The sequence below is a fragment of the Oncorhynchus masou genome, chromosome 11, assembly GCF_036934945.1.
Source record: "Oncorhynchus masou masou isolate Uvic2021 chromosome 11, UVic_Omas_1.1, whole genome shotgun sequence".
Classification (NCBI taxonomy): domain Eukaryota; kingdom Metazoa; phylum Chordata; class Actinopteri; order Salmoniformes; family Salmonidae; genus Oncorhynchus; species Oncorhynchus masou.
This window is the reverse complement of record NC_088222.1, coordinates 39808345-39826866: the sequence shown is the minus strand read 5'-3', so window position 1 is coordinate 39826866 and position 18522 is coordinate 39808345.

Sequence of the window (18522 nt, the reverse complement as noted above, 5' to 3'; positions counted from 1 at the left end):
CATCAAGGTTGATTGGACCAATCAAAGATAAATGGCTAAAATAAACTGCTTGGTCTGAGGGCCACATGGCACAGTCCAGTTCAGTGCTATCCATCATGGCTTAGCCCAGACATTCCTGACAGGCATTGTCTCATCTACAGCAGCACACACGCAGACACATGCAGGCATGCAGGCAGGCAGGCGCGCACACACACACACGCACACACACACACACGTGGACACACACACCTAGGAAATACAGTACTACCATCAGCCTGGCCCGTGCCTCGCCTATCTCCTCAGCAGCAGGGGAATACTTAGAGTGTTATGAAAAAACACAGAATTGAGTATGGCTCTGGAAGAGGCTGATCCCTGCATGCCAGCCCTGGTATATTCATCCTCACCATCTGCAGTTCAGCTGCACCTTACAACATTCCTCGCTAACACACACAGTGCACACACACACACAGGCACAACACTACCATTGGATCCCAAATGTTTGCAGAAAATATTCAATCACTCCTCCTGTTTGTACAATCTGAATTCAGGTGAAGGGTTTTAGTAAATGCACTGTTACAGCCCATTGAGCTGCTAGACTAGGATTTATTTTATCCTACTCAGTAGTGCCCTCTGCTGAGACTTTCCAGGAAGAGTTTCACTATAGTTTACCAGCGAAACAACGCAAATGACAGTAAAGACAATTTTATCTGCTCTGAAAACTTTGAGATACATATTTTCATCAGGGTGTAAGGGTTCTTTAGTAAGTATTTGTGTGGATGGTGGCTTCACATTCAGTACAAATCCATAAACTGGGAGAGACATTAATGACTCACCTCTAAACCTATTTCCCAGAAAGCAGACAGTATTCAATATAGACATTGTTCAATATAAATTAAATTATATGACAGTGACTTCAAACCACTAACATCTAAACTGAGAGACATAGAGAAAGAGAGAGAGAAAAACATGTGACATTGACAAGTCAACATCCCAGCTCAAATAACCAGCCAGCAGCTCCTGTCGCCACCACTGCCGCCCAGGAGAAAATGGATCCCGGTGTATTGATAAAACAGAGACTCATATGAGGGGCTTTAAGATGAAATGGCAACTTCTGCCTCCCCAGTCTGTCTGTGGTAACATCACTGTGTATCATTCTCTCATATCCTGCGTCAATTACATGATTGATGTGGTGCTAATGCCGTGGTAGAATGATATTTACAGTTGCAGCCAAATATATTGGCACACTCACACTTTTCTTAAATAGGCCATATGTAACCTTTTTGGGCAACCCAACCAAATTTACATAGAAATGTGAGTTATAAATACATCATTCCACTTGAAAGCAAATCTAAGAAGCGGTAGATATGTTCTATGTGCGCTATTTCTGTGCTTCCCATTCTTAAGTTTTGTTTTTTTTGTGTCAGTTTTGTACACCAGCTTCAAACATCTGAAACAACAGAAACCACATCTGGGAAAAAAATACATTTCACAGCGGTTTAGATGGTACAATGGTTCTCTACACTATCTTATTTTTTCAACGAAACTGAAATTAGGTGAACTAATACAGTTTTAGCAACCAGGAAATGGCATAGCAATTTCTACATAGTTAAAGTTAGTGCATCAAAGACATGATATTATTTTATTTTTTAAACAATACACATATGACAACATAGATGCTCACAAATATCCACAACATCCTCCCTGCCCAGACACATCTGCTGACACCCCAACTTCAGTGCCCGCATAACTCTCCACCACATGACCTCAAACAGTAACATTTTGTTTCTCTCCGTCGCCCACACACTTTTAATATTTAGACAATAAAGCATTTGACTGTTCCCTTGTTGTTAACGATGGATCATTGGCTGATTTCGAATTTTAAGTATACGTTTTTTCAAGACAATTGACAATAAACGTATCGTCCAACCCATCATCCAATCCGTAGGGTATCTCACTGCACCCTCATGTCTTGAAATATGCAGACAGAAAGTACATTTATCTTGTAATACTTCTGACAGCTAACTCCGTCCATAACTTTAGGACTTTACAGAGTTCCCAAAAATCTTGAATTATTGAGTCATTGTTAGTTTTACACTTAAGACATGACTCTGCCGTTGTGCTTTATAATTTGTTTTTGTTTCTTGTGTAATAAATGCTATATATTAGTTTATACTGGATAATGCATACAATTTGTTTTCCATACGCACAAAAAGCTTATTTCTCTCATATTTTGTGCATAAAATTAGTTTCCATCCGTGTTAGTGAGCATTTTGAATTTGCCAATATAATCCATCCAACTGATAAACAGCATGATCATTACACAGGTGCACTTTGAGCAGGGGACTATAAAAAGCCACTCTAAAATGTGCAGTTTTGTCACACAGCACAATGCCACAGATGTCTCAAGTTTTGAGGGAGCGTGCAATTGACATGCTGACTGCAAGAATGTCCACCAGAGCTGTTGCCAGCTAATTTAATGTTCATTTCTCTACCATAATCCGCTTCCAACGTTTTAGAGAATTTGGCAGTACGTCCAACTGGTCTCACAACAGCTGTGTAACCACGCCAGCCCAGGACCTCCACAACCGGCTTCTTCACCTGCAGGATCGTTTGAGACCATTTATTCGGGCAGCTGACGAAACTGAGTATTTCTGTCTGTGATAAAACCCTTTTGTGGGGAAAAACTAATTCTGATTCTTGCTCCCCAGTGGGTGGGCCAGTCTCCCAAGTAGGTGGGCCTATGCCCTTCCAGGCCCACCCATGGCTGCGAACCTGACCAGTCATGTGAAATCCAGGCCCTAATGAATTAATTTGAATGAACTGATTTCCTTGAACTGTAACTCAGTAAAATCTTTGAATTTATTGGATGTTGCGTTTATATTTTTGTTCACTGTAATAGTTCATAGACCAATAACCAAACGTAGACCAAACATCTCTGCCAATAACAGCTAGTTTTCAGTTTTCCCCTCCACACTCAGACCACTTCTTGATAGTCCTAGCAAAAGTCTTGCTTGAGAAACCGGTCTTTGCTAAGAAGGTATTATTATTTTTACTTTTTTAATTGAAAGAATAACAGTAAGATACTTAGTTGTTACCAAGAAATTATTTGAAAAAAAAACGGCTGCATAATTCCCTGTTTCTTCTAAGTAACATTTGAAACAAACTTTGTCACCACACCTTGTTATTTGATTTTCAGCATTGCAGAAACAATTTTATTTTTGTAAACTTAAGTTTACAGTTTTGACATAGAAAATAAAGACAAATGGCTTGGACAAAATTATAAGGAGCTACTACTTCATTGCAGTTTCAAGTTTTATTTGTCACATGCACAAGTACAGTGAAATGCTTATCTTGCCAACAATGCAGTATTCAAAATAGTATAACTAGAAAAGGTAAAACAGGAGATTGTATGCTATATATTGTGCAGGGATGCTGGAGTAGATGAGGTAGATACAGTGCCTTCAAAAAGTATTCATATCCCTTGATTTATTCCACACTTTGTGTTGTGTTAAAGCCTGAATTCAAAATTGATTACATTGTTTTTTTTCTCTCACCCATTTACACACAATACCCCCATAATGACAGTGAAAACATGTTTTCAGCAATTTTAGCAAATATATTGAAAATCAAATACAAAAATATCTAATTTAGATAAGTATTCACAGTCCTGTGTCAATACAGGTTAGAATCATCTTTGGCAGTGATTGCAGCTGTGAGTCTTTCTGGGTAAGTCACTAAGAGCTTTGTACACCTGGATTGCGCAATAATTGCCCATTATAATATTCAAAATTATTCAAGCTCTGTCAAATTGATTGTTGATCATTGCTAGACAACAATTTTCAAATCTTGCCATAGATTTTCAAGCAGATTTAAGTCAAAACTGTAACTTGGCCTCTCAGCACTCAACATTCACTGTCCTCTTGGTAAGCAACTCCTGTGTAGATGTGGCATTGTGTTTTAGGTTGTTGTCCTGCTGAAGGTGAATTAATCTCCCAGTGTCATGTGGTAAGCACACTGAACCAGGTTTTCCTCTAGGATTTTGCCTGTGCTTAGCTCCATTCCGTTTATTTTTTATTTTGAAAACTCCCCAGTCCTTAACCATTACAAGCATACCCATAACATGATGCAGCCACCACTATGCTTGAAAATATGGAGAGTGGTATTCAGTAATGTGTTGTATTGGATTTACCCCAAACATAACACTTTGTATTCAAGACAAAAAGTGAATTGCTTTGCAACATTTTTTGCAGTAATACTTTAGTGCCTTGTTGCAAACAGGATGCATGTTTTGGAATATTTTTCTTCTTTAGAGGCTTCCTTCTTTCACTCTGTCAATCAGGATAATATTGTGGAGTAACAACAATGCTGGTTTTGGTTCTGCCCACTCTAATGCTGTCTGGTTAGAACATGATGTTGAGGCCCATCACTGTACTCTTGATGGTCACCACCACACGCACGCACAAGTGTACACACACACACCTGTTTCCATTTTAAGATGTTTTATATGATTGTGTAACGATCTGGGCGTAGTGGGTGCGGAGTCAGGCGCAGGAGGCATAAAGTTCAGGATAGCGTTTATCACGCACAGGGAAAAAATAGCGAAGAATACTGGGCGCACAATAACAAATGCCCAACACAAATACGTACTGCCACACAGTAACACAGTGGGGAAAATAGTTAAACCCGCACAAAGAGCAGGTGGGCCTACCGGCTTAAATAGCCCAACTAATCAACCTCAACAAGGAACAGGTGAAACTAAACAGACAAAACAAACAGAAAAGGGAAAAGGGATCAGTGGCAGCTAGTAGGCCGGTGACGACAACCACCGAGTGACAGATTGTGTGGTTCTAAAAGGGAAACAATACAATCATTCATATGCATTAGAAAATACTAAGATACATATACACATGCAAGTAATACAAAACATTGCTAATAGAATAGTAATGAGTAGGCTTGTTGCACTCAATAAACACACTTGTAGCAATTAATAACAATACTAGACAAAGTAGCATGCACAGGTACAAACAGTAGAGCTAGCATGAGCCGGGAGCTAGCAAACAACATTGCAACTTCTTACTTGCAAAAGTATCCACAAAGTTACACTGCACGATAAGGTAACCATAACTCACTACTATGACACCCCCTATTAGCACAACAACATTCCCAACACTCACTTGTCAATGGATGCACAACAGTTCAATTAGGGAACAGCATGTCCAAATGTCTGTCAGCAACACAACCCTTGCTTCTTCTCTGGGTGACAGATGCCACGCATTAACATGAAGTGATAGGAGGCGGTGCCCTAGAGTGCCTCGAAGCACCCTGATTGGTTTGAATGAGTGGAGGGTTGATGGGTGACTGACAGGGAGGAATGGAGGAGGAATGTGGAACACCGGCCACAACTGTCATTGGCACTTGCCTCTGGGGTTGGCGACTCTCTCACCACTCTCTCACCACACCTGGGCGAGACTCATCAGGAATCTGGGGGCAGGGGCCAGCTGGGCCCCAAGAGACGAGGTCAGGTGGTTCCCCAGGTGCAAGGGCCGGAGGGTCTTCCAGTGCAGGAGGTGTCACCAAGGGTCACTGATCGGTTGGTCAGGGGGTCTGAGGGCCTAGCAGGGCAGGAACTTCATGGCCTGATAGGGCAGGGGACTTGGAACTTTCTACTAAGACTGAGGACTGCAAGCCAGGTATGGACCAGGAGGCTGAAAACCTAGCTGAGCAGGGAAATTACAGCCTAGCTCTAGTATAGGCGACTGGTCACTGGCTAAGGATGGGGGCTGCGAACTGGCTAGTGGTAGGGACTGCACACCTAGAGGAGCAGATACCTCAGAGTCTAGCGGGACGGGTGACCCAGGGCCTAGACCTAGGACAGGAGGTTTGGCATGCAGCACTGAGGGAGCTGATTGCTTGCCTTCTGAGGCTTGGGGCGGCGGACCAACTGAGGGCAAAGGCTAGTGGAGAACCTACTGTAAAGTCTTGTGGAACAGTAGGACTGACTGAGACTGAGGGCCGACTACAACTGGATACAGCAAAACTAGAATGGCTGAAGGCTGGAATCTTAGTTCTGATAGCTTTGGGACTGACAAGGAGAACGATCTGAACCTGACAGGGAGAACGAATCTCAACCTGACAGTGAGAACGACTCTGACTGAGGACTGGGGGCCTAGCACAATGTCTGGGGTCTCGGAACCTAAATCAGAAAAGTTTGCAACTAGGGCCTGACACTACCAGGAAGGAAGGCAACTCTGACTCTACCAAGAGGGAAGGGAACTCTGACCCTTTCAGGAGGAAAGTGAACTCTGACCCGACCAGGAGGGAAGGCAAATCTGACCCTACCAGGAGGGAAGGGAACTCTACCCCTACCAGGAAAAAAAAGGAACTCTACCCCTACCAAGAATAAAGGGAACTCTGACCCTACCGTGGAGGTAGGGAACTGGACAGCTACTGTAGGTCAGGGGGGGACATCAGGGGTGACTTCTGGTAGGTCACCCGGGGGGGGATCTGGTTGGTCCCCTGAGGCGAAGTCTGCGAGGTCTGGAGTTAGCAGGACCATTTGGGCTAGAACTAGCAACGTACTGTTAGCCGGGGGCTGGAGAGGCCTCAATGTCCTGGCTGCACTTGACATCTACCGTAGCTACAGGCTGTGGCTCCATCATAGGAGCAGGTGAAGAATCAACCGCTGGCTTGGGATCCGGGCCAGGAGGGGGAGAGGCAGGTGGAGGCTTTGTGGTTGAAGGTTCCAGGATAGCAGACAGTCAAACCTCGGGCACCCGAGTGTCTGCATCGACTAGCAGGGGATCCCCAATGGGAGGAGAAGACGACTCCGCAAAGGTAACCAGAATGGTCCCCATGGCCGCGGGTGGCTGTGGCTCCACGATTGAAGTGGGAGCCTCCATAACTATGGCTAGTCGAGGCTCTTCCTAAGGGGGGCGCAGACCTTGGCGTGGTGGACTGTGCACTCTGGAGTTGCCTTCATCTGCTGGGGAGCTAAAGCGGACCTGGCTCTCCTCTGCCTCTGGCCGGGGAGAGCCTAGAGGGATGTCAATCTGGAGAGCATCTGGGCCACCTTGAGGGGAGGTGTCATTCCCGTTGCTCTGGTAGATGCCACGTCAACGGCCCCATGGAGCTGGCAAATAATCTCACCAGGGAGGCCTGGAGCAGTGTCTCTCAGGGGAGTAACCTGGCCCACTCAGGTAGTATCGGCAGTGGTTGCACTCCCGTGGCAGTGCTGATGACTCTAGCCATAGGGTGACAGTCAGGATAGTAAGTGACCATAACGGTGCTCTTGCGGCAGTGACTCAAGCCGGGAGTGTACGCCCTCCTGATCCCTTTCCTCTCATAGAGCAGCTCCTCGTAGTCCCTCTGCAGCTCAGTCCCTATGTAGGTGTCATAACCAGCCATAAAATAATGCAATATATGTCACAACAGGTGTAAATATATGGGTCATGACAGTGTTATGACCATATTATGACAGGTTATGACTGTGTCATAACGTGTTATGATAGTGGATGTCAAGTAAAGTTCTACCAATGTTTTATATGATTGTGTGGTGCTTAAAGGGAAACAATACAGTCATTCGTATCCATTAGAACAGTGGTTGCCAACCGGTCGATCAAAATCAACTGTTTGATCTTCAAGGCATTCCTAGTCGATCACCAAACATTTTTGTAGAAAGCAGATGATAAGGCCTTGCACTATAACGGTGACATAAATCTGTCCCAACAACAGAGTCGCAACAGCAGTCCCAAAACCTTACCACTGCTACACCTGGCTATCAGCAGAGCCTTGTCTGTCAGCGAAACAGCCTCATTAATTGCCTTTTAAGAAAACATAGCTGATATACCTGACTTGCTAAAACGGTAGTTTCTACTGACAATTGAGATGTACAAACTATGGCATAAGGGGACTACAAACGGATAAGAGGCAATCCGTAATTTCGATTAAGATATTTGTTCAGCACTTTTGAAATGTACAGCAACAGAATTCAGAAATTGGGCCGTTCTTACAGTGTTCTCCCTGTACACCAAGTCAGAACCGTAGAATAAATAAAGGGGGCATAAAAGCAGACAATGAAAGCTCTCTGTGTTGTTGCTTTTGTCGCACTGCTTTGCTTTAACTTGGCCAGGTCGCAGTTGTAAATGAGAACTTGTTCTCAACTGGCCTACCTGGTTAAATAAAGGTGAAATAAAAAAATGTGATTACAATATTCAATGATTACATTTTTCTAAAACAGGTTATAGGCTACATGTGCACCACCAAGTCAGAACAGTAGGCGAAGTTAAGAGGGAAAAATAGACCAAATTATTAGGCTGAGACGCATGGGTTACTAACAGCTTACTACACAACCTACACTTAGTATTGCTTTCTTAGATACAGCATACAGTGCCTTGCAAAAGTATTCATCCCCTTGGAGTTTTTCGTATATTATTGCATTACAACCTGTAATTTCAATAGATTTTTTATTTAGATTTCATGTAATGGACATACACAAAAATAGGCCAAATTGGTGGTGAAATGAAAAAAATGACTTATTTCAAAAAAATAAATAAAAAAAATTAAATACGGAAAAGTGATGTGTGCATATGTATTCACCCCCTTTGCTATGAAGTCCCTAAATAAGATCTGGTGCCACCAATTACCTTCAGAAGTCACATAGTTCATTAGATTGCACACAGATGGACTTTATTTAAGTGTCACATGATCTCAGTATATATACACCTGTTCCGAACGGCCCCAGAGTCTTCGACATCACTAAGCAAGGGGCACCACCAAGCAAGCCACACCATGAAGACCAAGGAGCTCTCCAAACAGGTCAGCGACAAAGTTGTGGTGAAGTACAGATCAGGGTTGGGTTTAAAAACAGATTATTAACTTTGAACATCCCATGGAGCACCATTAAATCCATTATAAAAAAATGGAAAGAATATGGCACCACAACAAACCTGCCAAGAGAGGGTCGCCCACCAAAACTCCCGGACCAGGCAAGGAGGGTATTAATCAGAGAGGAAACAAAGAGACCAAAGATAACCCTGAAGGAGCTGCAAAGCTCCACAGCGGAGATTGGAGTATCTGTCCATGGGACCACTTTAAGCCGTACACTCCACAAAGTTGGGCTTTACGGAAGAGTGGCCTTAAAAAAAGTAATTTCTAAAAGATAAAAATAAGCAAACATGCTCGGTGTGCGACAAAAGGCATGCGGGAGACTCCCCAAACATATTTCACTCTTTCAGAGATTTGAGACTGGGATGGAGGTTCACCTTCCAGCAGGACAATGACCCGAAACATACAGTGCCTTGCGAAAGTATTCGGCCCCCTTGAACTTTGCGACCTTTTGCCACAGTTCAGGCTTCAAACATAAAGATATAAAACTGTATTTTTTTGTGAAGAATCAACAACAAGTGGGACACAATCATGAAGTGGAACGACATTTATTGGATATTTCAAACCTTTTTTAACAAATCAAAAACTGAAAAATTGGGCGTGCAAAATTATTCAGCCCCTTTACTTTCAGTGCAGCAAACTCTCTCCAGAAGTTCAGTGAGGATCTCTGAATGATCCAATGTTGACCTAAATGACTAATGATGATAAATACAATCCACCTGTGTGTAATCAAGTCTCCGTATAAATGCACCTGCACTGTGATAGTCTCAGAGGTCCGTTAAAAGCACAGAGAGCATCATGAAGAACAAGGAACACACCAGGCAGGTCCGAGATACTGTTGTGAAGAAGTTTAAAGCCGGATTTGGATACAAAAAGATTTCCCAAGCTTTAAACATCCCAAGGAGCACTGTGCAAGCGATAATATTGAAATGGAAGGAGTATCAGACCACTGCAAATCTACCAAGACCTGGCTGTCCCGCTAAACATTCAGCTCATACAAGGAGAAGACTGATCAGAGATGCAGCCAAGAGGCTCATGATCACTCTGGATGAACTGCAGAGATCTACAGCTGAGGTGGGAGACTCTGTCCATAGGACAACAATCAGTCGTATATTGCACAAATCTGGCCTTTATGGAAGAGTGGCAAGAAGAAAGCCATTTCTTAAAGATATCCATAAAAAGTGTCGTTTAAAGTTTGCCACAAGCCACCTGGGAGACACACCAAACATGTGGAAGAAGGTGCTCTGGTCAGATGAAACCAAAATTGAACTTTTTGGCAACAATTCAAAACGTTATGTGTGATGGTGTGGTCATCACCCTGACCACACCATCCCCACTGTCAAACATGGTGGTGGCAGCATCATGGTTTGGGCCTGCTTTTCTTCAGCAGGGACAGGGAAGATGGTTAAAATTGATGGGAAGATGGATGGAGCCAAATACAGGACCATTCTGGAAGAAAACCTGATGGAGTCTGCAAAAGACTTGAGACTGGGACGGAGATTTGTCTTCCAACAAGACAATGATCCAAAACATAAAGCAAAATCTACAATGGAATGGTTCAAAAATAAACATATCCAGGTGTTAGAATGGCCAAGTCAAAGTCCAGACCTGACTCTAATCGAGAATCTGTGGAAAGAACTGAAAACTGCTGTTCACAAATGCTCTCCATCCAACCTCACTGAGCTCGAGCTGTTTTGCAAGGAGGAATGGGAAAAAAATTCAGTCTCTCGATGTGCAAAACTGATAGAGACATACCCCAAGCGACTTACAGCTGTAATCGCAGCAAAAGGTGGCGCTACAAAGTATTAACTTAAGGGGGCTGAATAATTTTGCACGCCCAATTTTTCAGTTTTTGATTTGTTAAAAAAGTTTGAAATATCCAATAAATGTCGTTCCACTTCATGATTGTGTCCCACTTGTTGTTGATTCTTCACAAAAAAAATACAGTTTTATATCTTTGTTTGAAGCCTGAAATGTGGCAAAAGGTCGCAAAGTTCAAGGGGGCCGAATAATTTCGCAAGGCACTGTACGTCTAAAGCAACACTAGAGTGGTTTCAAGGTAAACATTTAAATGTCTTGGAATGGCCTAGTCAAAGCCCAGACCTCAATCTAATTGAGAATATGTGGTATGACTTAAAGATTGCTGTACAAAAGCTTAACCCATCAAATTTGAAGGAGCTGGAGCAGTTTTGCCTTGAAGAATGGGCAAATATCCCAGTGGCTAGATGTGCCAAGCTTATAGAGACATACCCCAAGAGACTTGCAGCTGTAATTGCTGCAAAGGGTGGCTCTACAAAGTATTGACTTTGGGGGGGTGAATAGTTATGCATGCTCAAGTTTTCTGTTTTTTGTGTTATTTCTTGTTTGTTTCACAATTATTTTTTTTAGCATTATCGAAGTGGTTGGCATGTTGTGTAAATCAAATGATACAACCCCCCCCAAAAAATACATTTTAATTCCAGGTTGTAAGGCAACAAAATAGGAAAAATGCCAAGGGGGTGAATACTTTTGCAAGCCACTGTACATATCTCCAAGGCATATTACATAATTTATGTAGCAGCATACAAGACATTTTTGCATTCACCTTGTTGTGCTGTGCTCAAATGAACAGGAAGGTGGCGCGGCGGTCCTTCGTGGGCAAATTTTGTCAACAAACTTTGTCATCAAAGTCTGGCGTTCTTTGGATTTATGGTGCTTTCAAGACAACTGAGTACTCTGATAAAAACAAGGTACAATCATGATGAAGTCTTAAGGTCTATAAAGAGATCCTTACAATTCCTAGTTGGATGACCGTTCAAAATGTATTTTCCCAGTCCGAGCTCGTTTTTCCCGAGTTCCCAGCTGTCTTTAACTCACTGAAGCCAGATATCCCAGTTCCGAGTAAACAGTTGTTTTTGAGTGCAGCAGAAATCTTGCTGGATTGTGTCGTGGAAATTTCCTCTATTTACCAAATCATGAGAGCAAACCACACACAAGTCAGAGTTAGTTATCAAAGTCCATCTTTAATTATATGAGCTCTATCACAACCCTGTGACTCTCAGATCAATTCAGTGTCTATCAATGAATTCTCTGAGAGTTCCTTACACATTTCAACTGAGAACTTTTATAGCAAAGACACACAGGATAAGACAGCATCGGCATAATTCATTGTTCAGCTTTGTCTCCTTTCTCAAACTCAGAACCATAAACCAATCCTCCATATCAACAGGCATATATCAAATCCATCCTATCTTGACAAGATCACAGAGACACACTGACTGAAACACCTGCATTTTGGAGCTGCCTTACTCAAGATAGCAAAAAATAGACCATGTTTATATGGAGGCTTTATTAAGTCTATGATATGTGACACATATTAATTAAATAAAATGCAAAACAGGAAAGCCGTCCCCAGTTTAGTTTTATTTATGCTAATTTTTTGGGTGCCAAAAATGTGGGGCTTGCCCTGAATGACAGGTCACCACTGGCCCTGCGTTATTATTATTAGCAGCTTGTTATGTTTATTTTAATATTGAGGTATATTTCACTTTCTCTGGTCATAGGAACAACGTGAATTTGTGCATGAGGCAGATGTGGTGCGACACAAGTTTCTCCATCAGGTGGAAGACGGTGTCCACTCTCTCTGGTCAGTCTCACCGGAGGAAAGGAAGGAGAGAGTAGGGACCTTGAGAGTCTGACCCTCTGCCTCTCTCTCCTTCCCTGCACTGAGACTAATGCCTTATTCGAGACAACTGGGAAAGCGAGAAAAAAAACAAGATCCGACTAGGAAAAATAATTTTGAACAGTCATTCAACTCGGAATTCCAATAAGGAAACTTGGGTATCTTTCTAGACCTCCGACTTTACGACCTGAAGATCACTGATGCCCTAATTTGACCTATTTTTTTTTCCTGAGTTCCCAGTTGTCTTGAAAGCACCATTACCATCTGATGCATGTACCATAAGTCCAATAAAATAAATAAGCACATTATTTCAATTTATGCTCTGTATTAACTCGCAAGTGCTAGCTACACCAACTGATATTGGCAAGCTATGATAATGTATTAGGCCTACCTCACAAACCTCATTCCTACAGAACTGGTTTTATTAGGTTAATTATTTATTTATTTATTTTTTTCAATAATGTTTAAAAAATAAAATCTAAGCGGTAGATCTCGGATTGCTTTTTGACTGCGAAAGTGATCTTGACTTAGAAAAGGTTGGTGACCACTGCATTAGAAGATACTAAGATACATATACACATGCAAGTAATACAAAACATTGCTAATAAAAGACTAATGAGTAGGCTAGTCGCACACAAAACACACACTTGTAGCAATGAATAACAATACTAGACAAAGTAGTATGCACAGGTAGTGCTGTTGTGGTGACCATATTACCGCCACACCAGCGGTCATAAGTCATGACCGCAGTCAAAAATGTGCACTCTGGACATGCGTTGGTAGTACCCAACTCACTAACGACCATCAGGTCATTAATGGGCTTTTACTCAGTGCTCTATTGTCCCTCTAACCACTCTGACATCACTGCAAATGCAATCTAAAATCACATCAAACACTTTACAGTATTATGCTTTTAAAACTCACCTTTAGCCTCCATTTTTTGTCCTACTGTGATGATCAATTTTGGGGCGGCAGGTAGCCTAGTGGCTAGAGCGTTGGGCTAGTAACCGAAAGGTTGCTCGACCGACTGCCCAAGATGACAAGGTAAAAATATGTCGTTCTGCCCCTGACTAAGGCGGTTAACCCACTGTTCCCCGGTAGGCCGTCATTGTAAATCAGAATTTGTTCTTAATTGACTTGCCTCGTTAAATAAAAGTTTAAAAAATCTATTTGAAGAAAGAACTTCAACCCCAGGTTGAAACTGAGTGGAATACATGGTCGTTGTGGATGTTTTTTCAAAGCTAAACACAACGAAATGGACAGCACTTTCTAAGGTGATGATTACTTAAAGGCATTTAAGACGTTGCATCTAGAACACCCATACTCATATTTGAGCTTATACACGTTTGCCTATAAATGAGCCCAAGCCCGAAAAAACAATAATGATTGTGTTGTTTGACAACATATAGCCAATACCTAGCCTAATAGCAACCCCCCCCCCCCCCCCAATAAACATAGACTTAAGATGTCTTTGGTACATAATTGGTCTATCGGTCTATCCTATATTCCAAAAATGAAACAAATTCTAGTAATCGCCTTTGAGTGTGGACTGTATTATTATGCATTCTGGGTGGACTGATTACCTTATGCTACGCTCCAAACGGTCAATTCATGAGTCTGGGAGGGAACGTACAGGCCTAGGCGATACTTTTGGTTTATTGATTGTGCAGGGTGTCTTACAGAGTTTGCCTACAATTACAGTGAATTTGTATTTGATTTTGAATAGCTTAGTAAGATACATTTTTTACCATAGTTAATAGGCAGAATCATTACCTTTAACTACAGAATATCTCACCATCCTGCGTTTCTATGTCCTCCTCTCTCTCCTTCATTCCTTTCTCGAGGAAGCAGAGATAGGGGCTGTCAACAGTTTAATTAAATATGTTTCAGTGTAAAATCATGTTACTACCGATATCCCCTGATTGAACTTGGTTTCCCAAATGAAGCACTGGGTAGCTGCAGGAACATTGTTAGAGAGCCCATGGCATACAGAGTTTTGGGGGAATATCACCTGTCGTGTAGCTAGAGGCTGTATGCTCCTCAAACAGTGGTACATGAAGTGAAATAAGTCTTCTTATAAGCACAGACATTTCTACAGTATATGCAATCGCGCGTGGAAGCAGAGTTTTGATGGTTGCCACTAAAAAAAGGAGGATCCCAGCTGCTACTATATTTAGGCCTATTTCTTTAGGCCTATTTCTCAGCTGCTCTTCTATAAAACCGTAGTAGCCTACCTTGCATAATTTAAACTGCGGGAAAGCGGTCTCCATTCGCTATTGGAGTGCATAAGGATGACATGTCTTTTTTCCCTGCCCCTGTTCCTACCCATTTGATAATAGGCCATTCTAAATCGATATACATTTGATATATTAGTAAAGACAAGATTCAATTGAGAATAGTCTGATCGGTGAAAATATGATAACTTGATTAGAGAACAGGGTGTGCAGCTGGAGGTAAGGAGCAGAGCGCAAGCTTATTTTGCAACTTTTTCAAATAGTCAATAGCCTATGTGTCAAGGATCCCTTTGGAACTTTCACTACGCACACATGGCCCCTATTCCCAGTGATTAGTAATTGTATAAGTGTGTCCTTGGTTTACCATTGTCCTGTTGATTACTGTTACAATGTCCTGTCGATTATTGTTACAATGTCCTGTTCGATTATTGTTCCCATGTCCATTGGTGCGTGTGAGTACCTGTGCTTTGAGTTTTCGTGCCATTGTGGATTGCGCAGATGATTACGGGTCTCGTCCCGTGTGTTAATCATTGTGCCCTTGTGTTATTTATTCAAGGTACTCCTTGCTCTTTTGTTTGGGTTTCAACCCTGTATTTTGTATAGTGTTTGTTTGGTCTTTGTCCCCGTGCCCTTACACGGCATGCCGTAATTTGGGCATAATAAAAAAAACTACTACGCATTCCTGCGCCTGTCTCCCAACATTCTATGGTTTGTATCATTCAACCCTAAATTAGCTAAATAACTCTAATGATCACTTTTACGCTCAACATAGCCACTTTCTTTCAGTTAAATTATATTATTCTTACAATAAAATCATATAATATAAAATAAGGGCACTTTTAAGCATATCTTGTATGCTAAAAGAACTAGCCTACAGCGTATGGCATGGCGCATAGCTGGATAACATAGAGTACGCCAATTCATATTAAATTCTTCTGAGAAAACATGTTTAGGTTCATTAACGGTCAATTACCGTGAGACAGGCAGTCATTTGCATGACAATAACCTGCTGACAAAATGTCATGACAGCCATAGCTATTAGCACACTAATAGTTTCTCATAGTCTCCTGTAATCTCTTATTCCAGTGGTGTACTAGTTGCATTGTTGAATATGCTTCAAACGTGATTTAATACCATGTTCATAGAAAACTGTTACAATAAACATTTCACAGTTGAAACACACTAAACACTGTCTCATATTGTCTCCTGTATCTCGCATAATGGTGCTGTACTAATGGGGCATTAGCCGAGAGCTAGCAAACAACACTGCAACTTCTTACTTGCAAACGTGTCTACACAGTTACACTGCATGATAAGTTAACCATAACTCACTACTATTGCACCCCCTATTAGCACAATAACATTCGTCATTTGACCATCAGGTATTCCAAGACAGGTGAAAAATAGGTTGAGACTTCCACTGCGCTAGAGTCTGTACACCATTTGTTTTGATGAAGAGTAATACCCCTCCCCCTTTGGACTTCCCTGAATCCAATGTCCTGTCCCTCTTATTGAATGGAGAATCTGTTGAGTTGGCTAGCCATGGGCGGTATCTTGTCCGAAAGTCCCAAATCCGTGATCAGAGGTCATCCATCTTATTATCAAGTGACTGGTCAATAGAATGGAGGGAAGTGGTGGACTGTTTTCCCTTGGCCTAGTCTCACCTCTTTTTCACCACGGTTTCCTCAAGGCTAGCCTGAAGATTGGGTCGGAGGAACACAAAGAGCCCTGGGCAGTTGAGTTGAAATTTGTTGGGTCAGAGCTTGGGTCAGAGCTCACAAGACGGCAACCATACAGTATGGCGCCATCTTGACTCATTCTTTGGTCAAGATAAAAACACTTATTGTAGCCATCAATGAGCTTGCTACACCTTTCTACTGGTAATTTCGCTCACTTTGCAGCAGCTAATTGCAAAAAAATGTCAATATCTGAGGGTTGCCCTCCTCCAACTCCTGTTTTCAGATCTCGTCTTTGGTTTTGGATGTAATTCGGATCTGGACTCTTCGCTGGCCACTCCAGAACAGTACACCTTCTCTTCTTGAACTAATCCTGGGTGCTTTCGTTGTGTGTTTGGGGTCGTTGTCCTGATGGAAGGCCCATAACCTTCAATGGGGACCCAGTTTTTTGAACACTCGGTTAAACATTGGACTTCAAAACACCTGATAATCTGCTGATTTCATGATGCCTTGCACACTTTCTAGGCCCCCAGTGCCAGAGACAGCATAGCAAACTCACAGCATTATCAAACTTTCCCCGTCTTTGATTGTAGGGATGGTGTACTCTCAATCGCAGACCACGTGTAACCACGCCAGCCCAGGACCTCCACATCTGGCTTCTTCACCTGGAGGATCGTCTGAGACCAGCCACCCGCCAGCTGATGAAACTGTGGGTTTGCACATTCAAAGAATTTCTGCACAAACTGTCAGAAACTGTCTCAGGGAAGCTTGCTCATCTGCGTGCTTGTTGTCCTCACTAGGGTCTTGACCTGACTGCAGTTTGCGTTGTAACCGACTTCAGTAGGCAAATGCTAACCTTCGATGGCCACTGGCATGCTGGAGAAGTGTGGTCTTCACGGATGAATCCCGGTTTCATCTGTACCCGGTAGATGGCAGACAGCGTGTATGGTGTCGTGTGAGCGAGTGGTTTGCTGATGTTAAGGTTGGGAACAAAGTGCCCTTTGGTGGTGATGGGTTTATGGTATGGGCAGGCATAAGCTGCGGACAACAAACACAATTGCATTTTATCAATGGCAATTTGAATGCACAGAGACCGTGATGAGATCTTGAGGCCCATTGTCATGTAATTCATCTGCCTCCATCACCTCATGTTTCAGCATGATAACGCATGGCCCCATGTCGCAAGGATCTGTACAAAATTCTTGGAAGCTGAAAATGTCCCAGTTCCTCCATGGCCTACATACTCACCAGACATGTCACCCATTGAGCATGTTTTGAATGCACTGGATCGACGTGTACGACAGCGTGTTCCAGTTCCCGACAATATCCAGCAACTTCACACAACTATTGAAGAGGAGTGGGACAACATTCCACAGGCCACAATCAACAGCCTGATCAACTCTATGGAGAGGAGATGTGTCATACTGCATGAGGCAAATGGTGGTCACACCAGATACTGACCGTTTTTTAAATCCATGCTCCTACCTTTCTTTAAGATATCTGTAACCAACACTTGCTTATCAGGATTCCCAGTCATGTGAAATCCATAAATTAGGGCCTAATTTATTTATTTCAATTGACTGATTTCCTTATAGGAACTGTAACTCAGTCAAATCTTTGAAATTGTTGCATGTTGCGTTTATATTTTTGTTCAGTGTACTTGGCCGCAACTATGAATTTGACTGTTTATTGCACAAATAATAATAATAATGATATGAGCCGTCACATAAATATAGACCCAGAATGGTAGACTGGGGATAGAGCTGAACAAGACGGTTTTATTTAACTCGTGACTTGTATGATGCATTCTATCTTCATTTTACAGTAAGCGTTGTGAGAATATTTTGTATTCATAAAGATTTATTTTTTATTTACAGGTGGGATACCTTTATGCATTTAATCTACCCTTCCAATTTAAGTATTAGTCATGCAGATGACGACATTTAAGGAAAGTTGAAGAGTGCAAGTGAATGTATGCAGTATAGGCTATCAGTAAAATGCGGAACAGTTGGTTAGTGTACATTTCTTCTGGCTAAATGACAATAGGGATTCACCAAAATGGACATTACAGAATAAAACTGTAGCATAT